Source organism: Ochotona curzoniae, unplaced genomic scaffold (genome assembly GCF_017591425.1).
Source record: "Ochotona curzoniae isolate NIBS_2020 unplaced genomic scaffold, NIBS_Ocur_1.0 scaffold_3890, whole genome shotgun sequence".
Lineage (NCBI taxonomy): Eukaryota > Metazoa > Chordata > Mammalia > Lagomorpha > Ochotonidae > Ochotona > Ochotona curzoniae.
The window spans coordinates 11,721,248-11,737,210 of record NW_024467115.1 but is presented as its reverse complement, the minus strand read 5'-3'; the positions used below and the strand labels follow the sequence as shown (position 1 = coordinate 11,737,210).

Genomic DNA, 15,963 nt, shown 5'->3' with positions numbered 1-15,963 from the left:
CCCCATAAAGCTAAGGGGCAGGGGCAACTCACTGCCCTGGCCAAGGTCCAGGCATGATTAGTCATAGTGCTCGGTCTTAGCGCTGTGAGCATTCAAAATAAAGTGATAGAATGCTGCTTCTTTTTAAGAAACGAAAAGAAATTTAATTACTGATTGAGTCTGATGTTGATGAGCGAAGGAGGGAAAGAACTTGGGAAAGTATAGGAAAGTAACGGGCCCCAGCCACAGAAGAGAAGTTTCAGATAAATTAGACTGAAATGTCAGATGTGATGATGACTCAGACATATTGTGTGAACAAAACTACCAAATGTTCAAGACATCAGTAAGTAGAAAAGATGTGTGAACTTGTTTCAATAAGTGCTCTAGACAGTACAAGAATCACTCATCAAGTCAGATAAGTAGTTAAGCGTGGAAGCGAGATCACTTGAATGTTTCAGTTAGACTTCAGTAATTTCAGGTAAGGAATTCTGTGCTACAAGGATTTTTCTTTTTTAAGAGTTGAGAATTGAGTGGTTTGAGACAAAGAAGTCAGAAATGTCAACCATCTACTGCACCTGAGTTTGACTTCAGATAAACAAAAGTTTACATGTCCTTCACAATCCTTTCTTCGGATGCTTTTCTGCTCACATCTAACTGGAGTGGATAAAACACAGGCTGAGTAAGGGGCCCCAAATCCAGCAGTGCTGAGGCTACATCAAGCAAAGAACTCAGCTGGGGCAGAAAAAGAAAAGATAATAGTGCTCCAAAAGATAAGCACCCCGCTCCAGGATGCCAGGCACGGAGACAGAGACAGGTCTCGCCTACCACCCAAAAGTCTGGACCAACAGATAAGGGAAAAATACAAGAAAGTCCCGAGAAAGTTTACAAACTGTAGCCTGGCCCCTCCTGCTCAAACCACTGTTCTCCAAACACTGTACTTAGAAGATAGCTGCTCAATGTTCATCGGGAACAGTTTTAATCATTCCAAAGTTGTTTTTCTGAGAATTGTATTTTATAGTTTTATAATGAACAGGTGCATTTCCCAAGTTTTCATTAGAGACATACTAACACTATCAGCTAAGAGCGGCCGTCAGATGGTGGTGGACATTACCTCAAAAACAGCATCTGAGACGCTAACTAAAATGCTGGCAACTCAAGACAGGAGATCCACAAAGAGGACCCGCCGTCAGCGCACCAATGTCACCCATTTTTGCTTCAGCTGGCAACGTACATCTCACTTTAAGAAGTCCCTCTCACCATTCGACCCTCCTATCCCAGACTATGTCCTAACTTTCCTCCTCTTTATGTTATTTTCTAAGATGAACAATTGCTCCATATGTAACTTCAGATAAGTGAATTTCATAAAACTCTTAGTTTCTAATCAATAAAACATGGAGAAAACAGAGCGTCTCTTCACTGGAAAATGGTAAGCTTAGAAGAGATAAACTAAGTAATATCTTGCCCAGTGCCTACCACAAGTCAAGAAAGCATTCACCTCTTACTGTAATTATGTCATTTAGTAAGAACTCTTTAAGTTCACAGAAGCTACCAATGACTTTTATTTTATTTTAATTTTATTTCAAATAGCAAGCAGTGTAGTAGACCACCTGTGTTAAAATCAACATCACATGATGTCAAGTTCACTACTTGGGAAGTAGACATTTTATTTTAAGTAAGAATTCCTTATATGTAAAATACTTTCACTTTTTAAAAAAGCAATCCTTCTGATGGAGAAATATTTGGTGATATGATGACACACATCAGCCCTCTTCTCAGAGTGTCCCCTATCCAGAAAGGGGCTAAGCAATAGTCATACAACCACCCCACTGCTCTCCATGAACCTGAAGGTAGCCTTGCCTCCTAGATCTGCTCCCCAAATTACAACTTCTAGTCTAGGACATTCATTCAGATCCCATGATGGAAGATTCCACAGTGAGAGATGTATAACACCCTACTGGGCTTTGCAACTCAACACTGATCAGGAACAGAACAGCCAGCCACCTATTTAGCACCAGTCGTCCTCGACTGAGTTTCTAGTCACTCAATCTTGTGGCTGTTCTCACAGTACATAAAATTCCACAAACACCAGCTGTGGAAAAGAAATGGTGGGAAACAACATAAACATACAGTAACAGGCTGCTGTGGTGGTGCAGTATGTTAAGTCGCTACGTGTAACATAGTAACAATGACATCTCATACAGTTACCAATTCAAGTCCCTAGGGTAGGTTGGAACAGAGCCAGTCAGTGTAAGGGCAATGAACAGGTAGTCACCAAAGGTGTCAAGAAGGGCTGGGAAAACAGTCTATGCCCTGACAATACTCCTCCGCAAGCTGTGTCATCATCCACTTACGGAGGGTTTTGAAAAAGAGGCAGTGAGTTGCAGATGTCCTCGTCCCTAGGGAACACTCATGATTAGGCATCATCAATAAGATGTACTGAATGAATGAAAGAAAAGGAGGAAAACCTAACAGCTTAGTAGAGCTCAGCCCTGAAGACTAGGGAAATCAGTGGAAGCTGGTCAGTTGCTTGGCCTGTCCATCCAGTTCACATTCTTCACTGATAATTCTAACTCAGCTACTCAGCGTGTATTTACCTCTTTGGCAGAAGCCTGACGTTACTGCTCCAAGAAACTCCTTATTTAAAGCATCGGTGCAGAACACATCAAAAGGACTTAATTTCAAATGTCTTAAATAGGCCTATTCAATGAGGATAAGAGAAAAATCTAAACTTGCACTTGAAGCATCTCTCAGCAAACACACACTGCCACAAAGAAAAAGTTTCCTTTCAAATGCAAGCATGACAGACACTAGCTGTGACATTCCATTCACTGCGCCTCAGAAGCAGCCTGGGTCACGCACATCCCGGAATTGGGATCTGCCGTGGAAAGAGAAGTGAAATTTTGCTCTGCTGCTCAGGTTCATGTATTTTAGGCAGGTAAAACTTAGCATCATTCCAACACACGAAATAAACTCAGGACTGTCTGGAAAAAATCCTTGAGAACCTGTGTCCCAAGCCCGAATCCATCTCAGCACAGTGGGTATCAGTGTCAAAGAATCCGTGCTGTTTCTAGACACGAGTCCGTCATGAGAACGTGTCCCCTTGCTGACATCTTCGCCAAGCCAGCCCCACGCGTCACCTGCTGATCACACTTGAACATGACCCGTGCGGTTTGTAACGCGGCAGTGCTGCCTTTTCCGCAGGGGGATCACAGGCAGAGAGGGGCAGTGCACACAGGCAGCCTTTACAAAATCTCTACTTCCTGCCCCTCTGCCGCTTACTGTCAGAAGGATGAATCGTTTGAGATTCTGCGGCCTGACTTACTGACTTCCTCTGAAGGAGGAACAGAAAATGAATGCCTTTCAAGAAAAAAAAAAGTATACACAGAAAGTGAAATTACATTAGCTGACATTAACAGGCCAATGGATATTTAATAGTCTCTCATCAAATTTTTTTTATTTGAAGTTTACATTCACTGTGCAGACTATAAGATAACTCAATTTGAGGCAGAAATGTTCTTAAAAGTGCTGTCATCTCAGCAACATGCTACACCAGAAGGGTAATAATAGAAATTTTACACCCATTAGAGAGATTCAAAGGCCAGAAAAAGAACAAGAATTTGTCTGACACAGATATTTCTATGCATATGCTAAATATGCACAGACTCAAATTTAAAAAGAAATCGAAAAGTAGTATCTTGCTCTTTTTTATTTCACTTCATAATTTTTTGAAAATACTAAAAGTAGTGTCTTTTTAAAAATTCTGTTGCATACTCATATTTTTATAGAACACAGAGCTAAAATTGAGATTTACACTTGCTCCTGTTTTGCATGGAATAAACTAGATCTGACCAGATCTTATTTGTCTCACAGAAGTCCTGTTTAGGGGCCTATTTTTTAACCATTTCTAGCCAGTCTTCTTATCAATGGCTTGAACATCTATGTCTCAAGTTCACCAAATGAGACTACAAGTCAACATGGCATATTACTTAGATCATTTATCAACCAGACCAGATTGACCACAAAGGAATTTTAATGCTGTGTTTGGAGTTCAACAGTGTAACCGATGGAGAAAAATAATCAATTGATTTTGGGACCTGAAAAATCCTATTCAAATGTAACTGACTACTTCAATTTCATAAAACTACATATCACATAAAACCACAATCCAAACTTGAAAAGGCCTGGCCCCAACTAGGTGTTCAAAAAATGGACTAAACGCAAGAATTCTTCAAACGTTTCAACATTCATTGAAAATGTACATTATGAAAAACACTAACCATGCATTTCAAAAATTTTGTATCAAAATAAACTTGTTTTTAATTCCATTTTTCCATGAACTTCTGCAAGTCCCTAGAAGAGCTTCAACAAAGGAGGAACAGGCCCCCTCCCTGCGATCAGTGGGTTCACAACGCAACAGACCAAGACCTGCTCCACACAACGGACCAAGACCTGCTCCACACAGCGGACCAAGACCTGCTCCACACAGCGGACCAAGACCTGCTCCACACAGCGGGCCAAGACCTGCTCCACACAGTGGGCCAAGACCTGCTCCACACAGCGGGCCAAGACCTGCTCCACACAGCAGACCAAGACCTGCTCCACACAGAGGACCAAGGACCTGCTCCACACAATGGACTAAGGACCTGCTCCACACAACGGACCAAGACCTGCTCCACACAACGGACCAAGACCTGCTCCACACAGCAGACCAAGACCTGCTCCACACAGCGGGCCAAGACCTGCTCCACACAGCGGGCCAAGACCTGCTCCACACAACAAACCATGCGCCTGCTCCATGGACCACAACTCCTACAGCAAACACCTCATTCCCATCATCTAAAAGTGCACGAGAGACTCTTCACTGTGTGCACATGGGGCACAGTCTTCCAGTTAGAGTGCTTAACATCAGTAACTACAGCACTACAATTTGGTATTCTGTTAGTCACGTCCCTTACTGTTTTAATTTTGATTCTAGGGTAAAATACTCTTTTCTCTTCGTTTCAGCTTACCTTCACCATTACCTTTTTCATTTCTATCAACACTTTTATAATTCTCACTTCTGAGTAAACTCTATCACCTTTTAAGCTCCAAAAATCCAGGCTCCATTCTTGATTGTTTCATATATATAAAACTGGCTCTCTTCTTACAAAGAATAAATGAAATATTTTGCAAAAATAAACCCAGTAGTTGCCAAGCCTAAGTAATGCTATATGAACAGTTTGTGGTCATGTCAGGCCACGAGCCAGGCCAAGGTGTTCTTTGAGTATAACCGAATAGCTGATCTTTCCCCCATTCTTAGTTTAAAAAAAAAAAAAAGGCAGGAGTTTTTCTTTCCATTAATTTTTCTTATGCCAGTTAAGTGCTATTCAACTTAGTTTACATCAACGATAAAAGCAAACATATTTATCTAGAAATGTGCTTTCTTTGACCTGTTCTAGAAATTACTGTTTTGAAAATCAGAAATGTAAGCATACAACAACCCTAAAGCTTTGTCATTTTTTTCAGGTTCCTTTTCAAACTGCATGGTATAAAGAAAGACAAGCAGCTCTAAGTACCAGTTTTATCTGAAAAAGAAATAACACCACATGTTCAAAGTTCCTGGAGATAAAGTACTGGAGCACCTGCAACACGCAGAGGGCACTCCGTAAGTAATTTCAGGATGGATAAATAAACAGTACCTACCTTAGTGCTTAACATTAAGAAACCACTCAACATACAACTGCATCAAACACATCAACTCTTCCTAAGGTGCTGCAGAAGGCACCCTGCCAGGTCCCTATCACAGGGACACCATGCCCTGACGCACGACGACAGTGCCTAGGCATCTCCTCTATTCTCATTCACATACAGCCATGGCTTAGTTTTGCTAGTTAGCACTATGTATATAGATGGGTTAACTCTTCAACCAAATTAGGAACAAATTGAGATCAATGACTGACATTCTATTTCTTCACTGTCCCAAAAAAATAAACATTCATTCAACTCTGTTCTTAGTGCCAACTACTTCCTAAAAGTACTCCCCAACAGCCACTTTCAGAAAATAGAAATTCAAAACATTAACAATCTATGGTGCATTTAGTAGAAAGAACAGTAACACAAGGGTATTTTACTATCACATGTAAAATACATGCAACTTACAATCACCATCCAACTTGCTAATTCTTGGTCCACTTCTGAAAAACACGGGAGTTCCTCAGAAACAGTTCCAGGACCAGTTTTGTGGCACCAAGGACTCAACTGCCACTGACACTCCATATCAGAGGCACCTGTGAAAGCAGCAGGTGGCTACTTCCACCCAGCTGAAAAACGGGGAAAAGTTCCTGGTTTCCAGATTCCCACAGGCCCAATTCTGACTCCTGCAAACCAGCAGAGAACATTCTCTTGCACACACTCTTTCTCTCCTTGACCTTCTGCCTTTCAAAATAAATAAATGAATTTTTTTTTTAATAAAGACACAAAAGCTCAACTGTCCAGGACACCCAAATCTATTCAACTTTCTTTTAGAGGTCCTGTCTTGCTCCTGAGCCATCCTCTTTGCTACATGGAGATCCCCTAAAGGTCTTTCCCAATTTGACACAATAAATCAACCTTACACTTCAAGCATACCCACCCCCTTGCTGCTACAACTGACACAAGCAATGTCATAATTTCCCACTATTGAGTAAAGCCACACACCTCAATGACATAATGTAACAACCAGGTAGCCTGAGACTACCCCATTGGATAATGAAGTTCACTACAAAATATAACCTCTACAGATACCTAAAACTTAATATCATAAATACATATCTAACACACACACAGAGAGATTTTTTTTAAGTCTTTGGAAAATGAAATTAAAAGTTATTTTGGTGGAAAAAGCTGGAAAATCTAAAAGGTCTTCCCAAAGGTTTCATAGAAAATGTACCCTAAGGGGCCTGGCGTAGTAGCCTAGCCGCTAAAGCCCTCGCCTTGAATGCACTGGGATCCCATATGGGCGCTGTTTCTAATCCCAGCAGCTCTGCTTCCCATCCAGCTCCCTGCTTATGGCCTGGGAAAGCAGGTGAGGATGGCCCAAAGTCTTAGGACCCTGCACCTGCGTGGCAGACCCAGAAGAGGCTCCTGGCTTAGGATAGGCTCAGCTCTGGCTGCTGCGGCCACTTGGGGAGTGAATCTGAACAGAAGATCTTCCGCATCTCTCCTCCTCTCTGTATATCTGACTTTCTTATGGTGCAGTGGGTGAAACTCCTGTCTGCAATGAGCACCTGTTCAGAGTCCCAGCTGTCCCAGTTCCAATCCAGCTTACTGGTAAGGCGCCAGGGAAAGCAGTGGAAGACAGCCTAAGCACCCACATAGGAGACCCAGCTGAAACCCCAGGTTCCTGGCAGCAGCCGCTTGGGGAGTCAAACAGCAGACAACATCTTCGTGTTCCTCCTTCTGGAATCATTCTGCTTTGCAAATAAATAAGACCAATCTTAAAAAGATAACAAATGCAGCATCTTCATGTAATAACCTCAAAACCACGTAAGAAGCATTCCTCAACGATCACCAGCAGGGACTGTATTAGAGCAGCTCTTCCCCAGAGAGCCATCTTGTGAACACGGTGGTCACGAGCAGTCAGCATGAGCCCGCATCCATCGTCCCGGCGACAGACACAGTCCAGACAGTCCTTGACCATGGATGAAGAGCTGCTGACTCATCTCTGAAGGCAGCACAGGGGAGAAGGTCTGAACTGCACCATGCCTCATGTCTAAGATCGCATGCCACGGCCCCGCACTGGTTAACAGAAATCCACCTTCCCTGGCCGCCGAGCCAAGGGCACTGGAATCCTCACTCCTTTCCACTGGTACAATACAATGTGCAATTGTTACACAATTGTCAGCAGAGCTCAGAGTGGAGTCCACTCCTGGGGTAGGGATCGAGCAAACTCTTCAAGGGCAGACGTCTTCTGAAGAGCGCAATAAAAACCAAGTCACACTAGAAACCCAGCTGGAGGGATCATTCTTATCATCATCTCATCCTTGGTAGCTCATGGTTACCTTTGTCCCACGCCACCTAAACTCACTTTTCTTGTCAGTTTCCCACCCTGACTGAATCTGTGAAAGTAATGTTCGTTGACATGGCATATCAAAAGAAACTAGTGAAAACTACTTAAGAATCAACTCTGGATTACTGTAGGGGGAAAGGGGGGGTGGGGGGTGGCCAGAAAACAGGAAGAAAAATTCCTACATGAACCTCTTGTAAAATCCCATCGTCCACAGGACTCATTCGCCCTACAATTAGATGAAGTCATTACTACCCTAGTTACCTATTTTCTTATCCTCTTTTCCCAGCAGACTCATACAACTCAAATATTAATTACAGTCCATTAATTCCCCTCACACCAACCCTTCTACTTTTATCACCTCCCATTTCCACAATCAGGCATCCTTTTTAAGTACTTCTTTCACTTGCTCCTTCTATTCAATGACTGGTCTAGGACAAATCAATTTTGGCTTTGCATTCAGCTCCACGTTAGAATACAGTCCCTTCCCTCTCAGAGCAACAAATATCAAAAACAAACTGCCTTTCCCTCAGAAAAGGGAATGCCCCTGGAAGTGTTCAGATGGTCCATATAACACCTTCCAGAAAACAGTCCAGAATCCTTAGCAGGAATTCAACCACTGTGCTCTGCGTAAGCCAATCCACTTCCCACCCTTCATAAAATGAAATGGCAATATGATCACCACAATCCAACTTTTTGTAGTTTTCAAAATTGTATTTGATTCCATTTTATTTTAAAAAGCAAGGTGCAAGTATCATCGTCCCCATTTTCCAGATGCACAAATCTAGGCCACAAGAAGTAAAATACTCAACATAATAGATTATTTAGGGAGTGAATTCAGTCTTCTTGTTCCTATTCTAGCATTTTACCCTCAGCCACAATGATTCCTCAAATGAAGAAAACTACACACTGGCTTCAATTCAGCCTACAGAAGTATGAAATCCAGAACATACTATTTTTCTGTTGGAATCCTAGTTTTGTCTGCATGATCTTCCTGTAGCTTTGCTGGCCCCGTTGTCTCTGCTGCAACAGCTACAAGGGCCAGATGCATGTAGGTGACCAAGCACGGTAGCCAAGAGGACCCACGGGTAGTAAATGATAGTGAACTCCTGCAGTGGTCATTTTTATATTGGTAACTATTCAGTTTTACTGGCCAAGAGAACAACTGGCCCTGCTCGTAAAAGGTGAAGCCAATTTGTGTTTGTTTTTCATTTCTGTTCAACAAGAACTAGCAACCTCTTCACTAATTAAGTCAGATTAGGCAGAAACTCAAGCAGAAAGGAAGATTAAAGTGGGGAGAGGCAGGAAAAAAAAAGGGGGGGGGACTAATAAGAAAGTATTAGACTGTCAGGAACGCACTTAGACATCTTAGCCAACAGAAGCACTACCCTCTGCTTGCGATTTCTCCTACAAGTAGGTCCTGAGCTGCCAGACCAAGGCTGGTACCCTCCAAAATCACCCAAGAGGCCTCGCAGGTGACAGCTGCACCCCCTGTGCAGACCCCTGCAAAGGCTGACAAGTCTATGTTGGCACACCAGGACATTCCACTGACCCTACAACACCAGATACTGAGCACAATTTAATCCGTAAGAATCGAAATTACCTAAGTATTCCACCACGCCAATTGCAAATTTCATCCATATTTTACTTGTGAAGCCCACAGACAAAATACTAAGTTCTAGAATCTTCCGTATTATCATATACCTACATATGAAGTAGTTACATTGATTTACAAGGTTTTCTTTCAGCTTTGCACTATTTCAATTCCAAAGAATAAGATGCTTTAGCTGCGGTAGAAAACAGGTGTCAAAATGTTAACTAGAAACCTGGTAAATAATTCAGTTAAAAACGGATTGCGTTGCAATCATAACTTCTTCTAACGTTTCATTCATGCTCACATTCAACGTTAATAATATTCAGGCGTTCAAAATAATTTTTCTGCCCACACTGTCCCACACTCTCCTTCATGAGTTTCAAATACAGCTCTTAACATCTACAAGTGTATCAAGCAATTTCTTTAACAAGCAAATCTTACCTCAAGATAGTGAAGGCAAACAGAACTATCTGGTGGCTTCCACAACCGTTGTCCAACCCAAGACTTCTAAGGGTCTAACGCTGATTGACAGAGAGGAAAGGCAAAATCAAAACACTTTCATTAAAAAGCAGCTTTCAACTCCCCAATTAGTGTACATCTTTAAATCACTGATGTAGGACATTGCGACCCTAGGCCAGCGTGCACAGGATTACAGCTGAATGGCTAATATTTGCATGAGAACCGAATGGCTACCTTTTGTACACCTGATTGGATATCATTTGTATAAGAACAGTTGAATGGACAGTATGTGTGCGAGAACACTTGGTGGAATATACAAAACAAAAGGAGTTCCAAACAAAAGCATAGAAACTGTTACTGGGTTTTGTGGATGAGCTCAATTCTTTCTCCCTTATCCCATATGACCCTCAGTGTATAAAGTCTGATGCCACTAAGAAACTTTGGCTTTGACCATCCGTCAGGGTCCACGCGTGTTATTATCGGCTTCGTGCACCAAGTCCATCGCTGCGGGACAGTGACACTGACACGCATAATTTCACACCATGCAACTCTGAACATTAAAATAAAGTAGAGGCTTAAGTGGACATTAATCATCCATGCCACTCCCATCTCCTGAATCCACCCAATTAAACATCACTGTATCACAGACAGGTGAAAGCGGGGTAAGGGGGAGCACCTGGCGCCAGCACTTCCCTGGCTGCTTTTAAAATTAGGGAAATTCGACAGAAGACACAATTGGCCAAAGGGAAGAAATTTTGTAAGCAATTCTTGTGACTGCATGTAAGAGTTTTAAATCGCAAATCACTTAAAGGATTCGGAAGCACTTTCTAACCCAGTGAAACAAAACTACACTCCTGGACCTAAAAAGGAGTGCTGGCTTAACGATTTACAGGTAATGATGCAAACTGAGAAACCAAGTATCAAATACCAGCATTAACTTATGTGTCAGGGCATAAAACGGCCAGCTCTTGTCAAAGCAAGCATACTAACCAGAGGTCTTTGCATGTTTTCAAACTCTCAAACGCGCATTTCGCTCTGCACTTTTGCTAACACTCAAAATTAAGTTCTCGGCTGTAAGTCGTGACTGACATCGGAGCCAAGACCCAGACAACCATAAATACAAACAACCACCTCTCATGCAGAGAGCGCCCCATCTCCAGTCCCAGAATAAAAGCAGAGGGCATTTCTCCAAGCAGTACGAGTGGAGGATGCGAGTCCCAGCGCTCAGAACAACCCGGCGGGCGCAGCGCTCAGCTTTCCACTCCCGACCAGCATCCTTTCGCAGCACATCTGGCTGCTCGCTCGGGTCCTCTAATTACGTCCACATCTGAACGGACTACGTAGCTACAAGTAAAGGCCAAACTTTGCTCTCGGCCTCGCGAACTTAGGACGCCTGTAACCACTAGAGGTCTCCCCTTGGCCAGTTTTGCACGTTCGCTATTTTGCTGCACTTGAAACTTTCCGTAGAAATGCTCTCTACTCGAGTCAGTGTTTTTCTGAACAACTTGCGCAAAAATCCACGAGACCGAGAAGGCCACGACGGAGACTCTCGGGCTGCCCGGACCCCTTCGAGACATCAGCAAACAAAACGATCCAGGAAAATCGAAATGAGGAAAAAAAAAAAAACCATTTCGACGCACCCGCCCCGGCCAGCGCCGGCGCCCCCCACCCCCACTCCCCAACCTCCCCAATTCTTATTTCTCAGCTCGCTTTCCCCCTTCACTTACGGCAAATTCAACATCTATTTTGGTTTCTGTGCACTTGGAACGGGCTCGAGTGCAATCTTTCTGGCGGTGGCCCCGCGGCGGTGACGGCGCGGGCCGAGGGATGCAGGCGGGGGCGAGGGGGTGGCGAGGGAAGGGCCGAGTTCGGGCGCCCAAGGAAGTTGCATAAGGAAAAAGAGACTCCCGTTTTTCGGGTCCCCCCCCCCCCCGCTCAGCAAAAAATCGGCGGGGAGTGGTGAGGTGGGGGGAGGAAAAGGAAGCGAGGTGAAGGCGGCACCGAGGGGGGGACGCCGAGGCGACGTTTACCTTCGCCTGCCCGTGGCAGGGTGGGGCCAGAACCGCGGGTCCACGCGCGCCGGGACAGCGGCCGTCCCCCGCGTCCGCGAGCGCGGACCGACAGACCGACGTCCACCCCGCGCGGGGCCGCCGGGCAGGAAACCGCCCGCCTTTTAAACTTTCTCTCACGGTCGCGCAGTGGGCCGTGCTCGGAGCCCGGGGCTGCGGTGGGGGTGGGGGTGGGGGCTGGAGTAAGGAGGGTTGGGTGGGGTAGGGAGAAGAGGGGTGGGCAAGGGAGGGTGTTTTTTTGTTTGGTGTTTTTCTTCCCCCCCCCCGCCCCCACCCTCTAAAGGTAATTAAAGTTTTACCACCCGTCCCAAAGTTGCGCCCTCCCCCGCCCGCGCCCCCTCCCCCGGCGGGGCTCTCAAGTTTTGCCTCCCTTCCTCCCCCGGCGCTCCCCCCACCACCACCCCAGCTCGGCTCGCGGGGCGCGCGGCGGATGCCTCGGCTCCTGCGCTTCCCGATCCCCACCCCCGCCGGCCTCTACTTCCCCCGCCCGCCGCCGCCGCGGCGCGAGGACGGCCCGCCGGGCCCAGGACGCGAGGGTGCGGAGCCCATTATTCCGGAACGGCGCCCGCACGCGACGCCCCGACCCTCCGCTCCTTCCCAGGAATAAGCAGGCGTAAACAAGTTGCAGGAAAAGCAGCCCCGAGCTCTCCCCCCCCAACCCCACCACCACCACCAGCAGCAGCAGCAGCAGCAGCAGCAGCCGCCCCTGGGCCCCGACCCCGCCAACCACCACTCCCCTCCTCAGCCCGCCCGCCGCCGCCTCGCGCCCGCACCCGGCCCGACGCGGGGCGAACGCCGCGACGGCGCGGGCTCCCGGCTCCCGGCCCCGCGCCCTCCCCGCCCCCCACTCCGCGCGGACGGCCGCCGCGGGCCCGCGCCGCCGCCTCGCCTCGCCAAGCACTTTCCAGCCACGGGCAGAAATAAACCGGAGGGTTTATTTTTGTGCAACTTTCCCAAAATGGCGGAAATTGGAGCTGATCTATATGAAATTCTCACACACACTCGCGGAGGTGGAGGGGGGAGGAAAAGGGAGAGGCGGCGAGGACGCGAACGCAAACTCTCGGCCGCCGAGCCCCCCGCGCGACTCGGCGCGGGTGTGCGTGCGTGTGGGTGCGCGTGTGCGCGGTGGGAGCCGCGGAGGCCTGTCGGCCGCGCACCGGCACACGCCGCCGGGCGCGCCTGCACATTCAACCGGTCCGTTCTCCGCAGCCCGAGCGGGCGGAAAGTGGCCCGGCCTCTTTTCCCACTGCCTCGGCCGCCCGGACTTGGACTTCTCGCGCTCGCCCGCCCGTTCGCTCGCTCCCCGGTGCGCGCCCGGCACAAAGGCCACACGGGCGGAGGGGCCCGCAGGGGCGGCGCGCGGGGCTCGCCTCCTCCCGCCGCACCGATCCGCGGCGCCCCCCGTGCCGACGCCCCCCTCCCCCGCCGGCGCCCCCCACTCCTCCCGGGGACCCCCACCACCACCCCCACCCCGAGGCTCCCCCGGCGGCCGCGCTCGGCCCGCCCGGGCTGCGGCGGCTCCGCGGCGCCCACCCGGACACGCACCCCGGCGGAGCCCGGCGCCGCCGCCGCCGCTGCCGGCACCGCCGCCGCGCTCCCCCACCCCGCGCCCGGTGTCACGAAAGCGACCCAAGTGACAGGCTCGGGGGGCGCAGGGGAGGGGGCCACACGCATCCCGCCGCCTGCGCGCCGGCGAGAGCCCGAGCGGCCGCCGCGCCCGGCTCCCTTCCGCACGGCCCCCACACCCTTCCCCGTGTGCGCGCAAAGGAAAAAATACAAGTCTCTCCTCCCCCCATTTTTTCCTTTCTCTTTTCTCTCTCTTTTGTTCCTCTTTCGCACTCGCACTCACTACTTCAGAGGGAGATGCCCGGAGACTCGCCCCCCAGCCCTTTCCGAGTCACTTGCCCACTTTTTTTCCCAGGGATTAAGTTTTCTCCTCTTTCCCAGAGGCGCAGAGAAGTGGGGGAGAAACCCCTTCTGTCCTTCCCCTCCCCTGATCTGCTTCACAAGAAGAGGGTGCGCTCCCTGCCCTCGCCAGGTCGCTCAACTTTCATCCTCACCCAGCAAAATAAACGCATGGCTTGGGCGCGGGCGAATCTTCGGATTAATTAGAGATTAGATCCGATCAACCGCTTCTTACCCCCAAATTTTCTCTTTTTTTTTTTCTCCGTCTCACGAGTAGTCCTGACAAATGGTCCAGGGCTGCGGGCGCAGTGCGCATGTGCGCGTAGAGTCAGGGCTGGGGAGAGGGGAAACTGCGCTGGTGCCGCTGCCGCCGCCGCCGCCGCCGCTGCCGGGGAGGCTCGCGCTGGCTTCCCTGCCGCTGCTGCTGCGCCCTCGCCGCTGGAAAGCAGCGATCGAGCCGCTCAGCGAATGCGGCTGCCCGCAGACCCCGTTTCAGGTGCATCGCGCCCAGATCCTTGGGCCCCGGCTCCGCGCTGGCCTCGAGAGCAATGCAAATACCCACGAAAACACTGCCAAGGTTACAGATTTCTTTGTCTATTTCGCACTTTACTTTTTTTTTTTTTTTTTTTTTTTTGCAAGGCAATTCGCAGAGCAGCCAGATCCACCATGTGCTGGGAAACGCATGCCTTCAGCCATTCAGGAGTGGGCCTGAGGACTTCACAAAAACACTCCCCGGAGGCTGCAGCCAGACCTCAGGTCACGAAAAATCAGAAAAAGTTTGACGGAGGCCAGACCCCTCCCTTACCCCCTGCCTTCCTTTTAGGATTGGAAGAAGATATAATAAAGCATTGCAAGTGAAAGTTGTGCCTTCTGGGGGCTGCCTAAGTGTGGGTCTTCACCGACAGCTTACCTGCTGTAGGCCTCTGTGGCCAGGATGGCTGGGATTCGCACAACCTCTTGGCGATCAGGGATCAAGTACCTTGGCAGTAAACAGGTCGAGGTCTCCCCTCCTAAAGTCAAGATGGCTGAGCCATCCTCGCCTCAAAAACAGTCTCTGAAGGCGTCAAAACTGCAAGGAGAGGCGGTTGTATTCTGGTTCCGACAGCAGACCGCCTGCTGGACGGTGACCATTCAGACTCTTCTAGACAAGATGCCCTCCCGAAATCCTCCAAGTAATTAAAAGTTGCGCTAAACGTTTAGATGGCCGAAGGTCGCAGTGAGGTGTACTGTTTTGCAGGGGTGGAGACAGTGAGGTCCTGGAGAGCCTCCCCTCCCCTCCCCCATTCCCCAGGGGACTATTTGTTTTGCATTTAATAAAGGTATGGGAGGCACTTTACTGAATTTGTTGCCCAAGGCCTCGAATTTAAATATATCACAGGTGGAAATTCGGTATTAACAAATTCTCCAAAATGCAAGTAATATTATTTTTGATAGATTTTTTTTCACATAAGGAATGTTCCTTGAACCAGTTTTGAAAATAAACTGTGAAAGTCTTAGGACCATGAAATGACCCTGGAGTTAGGACTGTGCCACTCCTTCTGCTCCTTGGTACCCTGAGCAAATTGTGGAACCCGAGAACCAGGGTATGGTGTGCCCCAATACAAAGGGACAGACCCTGTGAAGCTTAACTGCATTTCAGACTCAAGGATGCCTTGATGTTGGACCCAGCAGTTCAGGCAGCTGAAGCAGTCCAGGCTGGGTTAGCAAGAATCGACCCTCCGTTATCCATTTACCCACCATGTCCAAGCTTTGTCAGAGCTGCTCTTGCCAACAGCTTAATGAACCTATTTGAATTTCTATCTCTCTCTCTCTCTCTCTCTCTCTCTCTCTCTCTCTCTCTCTCTCCCCTCCCACACCCCTATCTCCCCTATCTCACCCTTGAATAATAAGCAGTGAAATGACCAGCTGCAGACTAGGGGTGAGTTAGGGTGAAA

The 15,963-nt window shown here is 48.1% G+C and overlaps 1 protein-coding gene across 3 annotated transcripts in view; it reads right to left on the bottom strand.

The window, feature by feature from the left end:
* Positions 1 to 12,281, bottom strand: part of L3MBTL3 (L3MBTL histone methyl-lysine binding protein 3) — a 96,914-nt gene extending 84,633 nt beyond the window's left edge. For 2 of the 3 annotated variants that reach the window (XM_040965378.1, XM_040965379.1), the window contains exons 1-2: positions 11,783 to 12,281; positions 10,038 to 10,117 (exon numbers count right to left, since the gene is read on the bottom strand). The gene's annotated coding sequence lies outside the window, so the exon portion shown is untranslated. The remainder of the gene's footprint in view (positions 1 to 10,037; positions 10,118 to 11,782) is intronic. The other variant, XM_040965380.1, reaches the window with a different exon arrangement.
* Between the last annotated feature and the right edge of the window lie 3,682 nt (positions 12,282 to 15,963).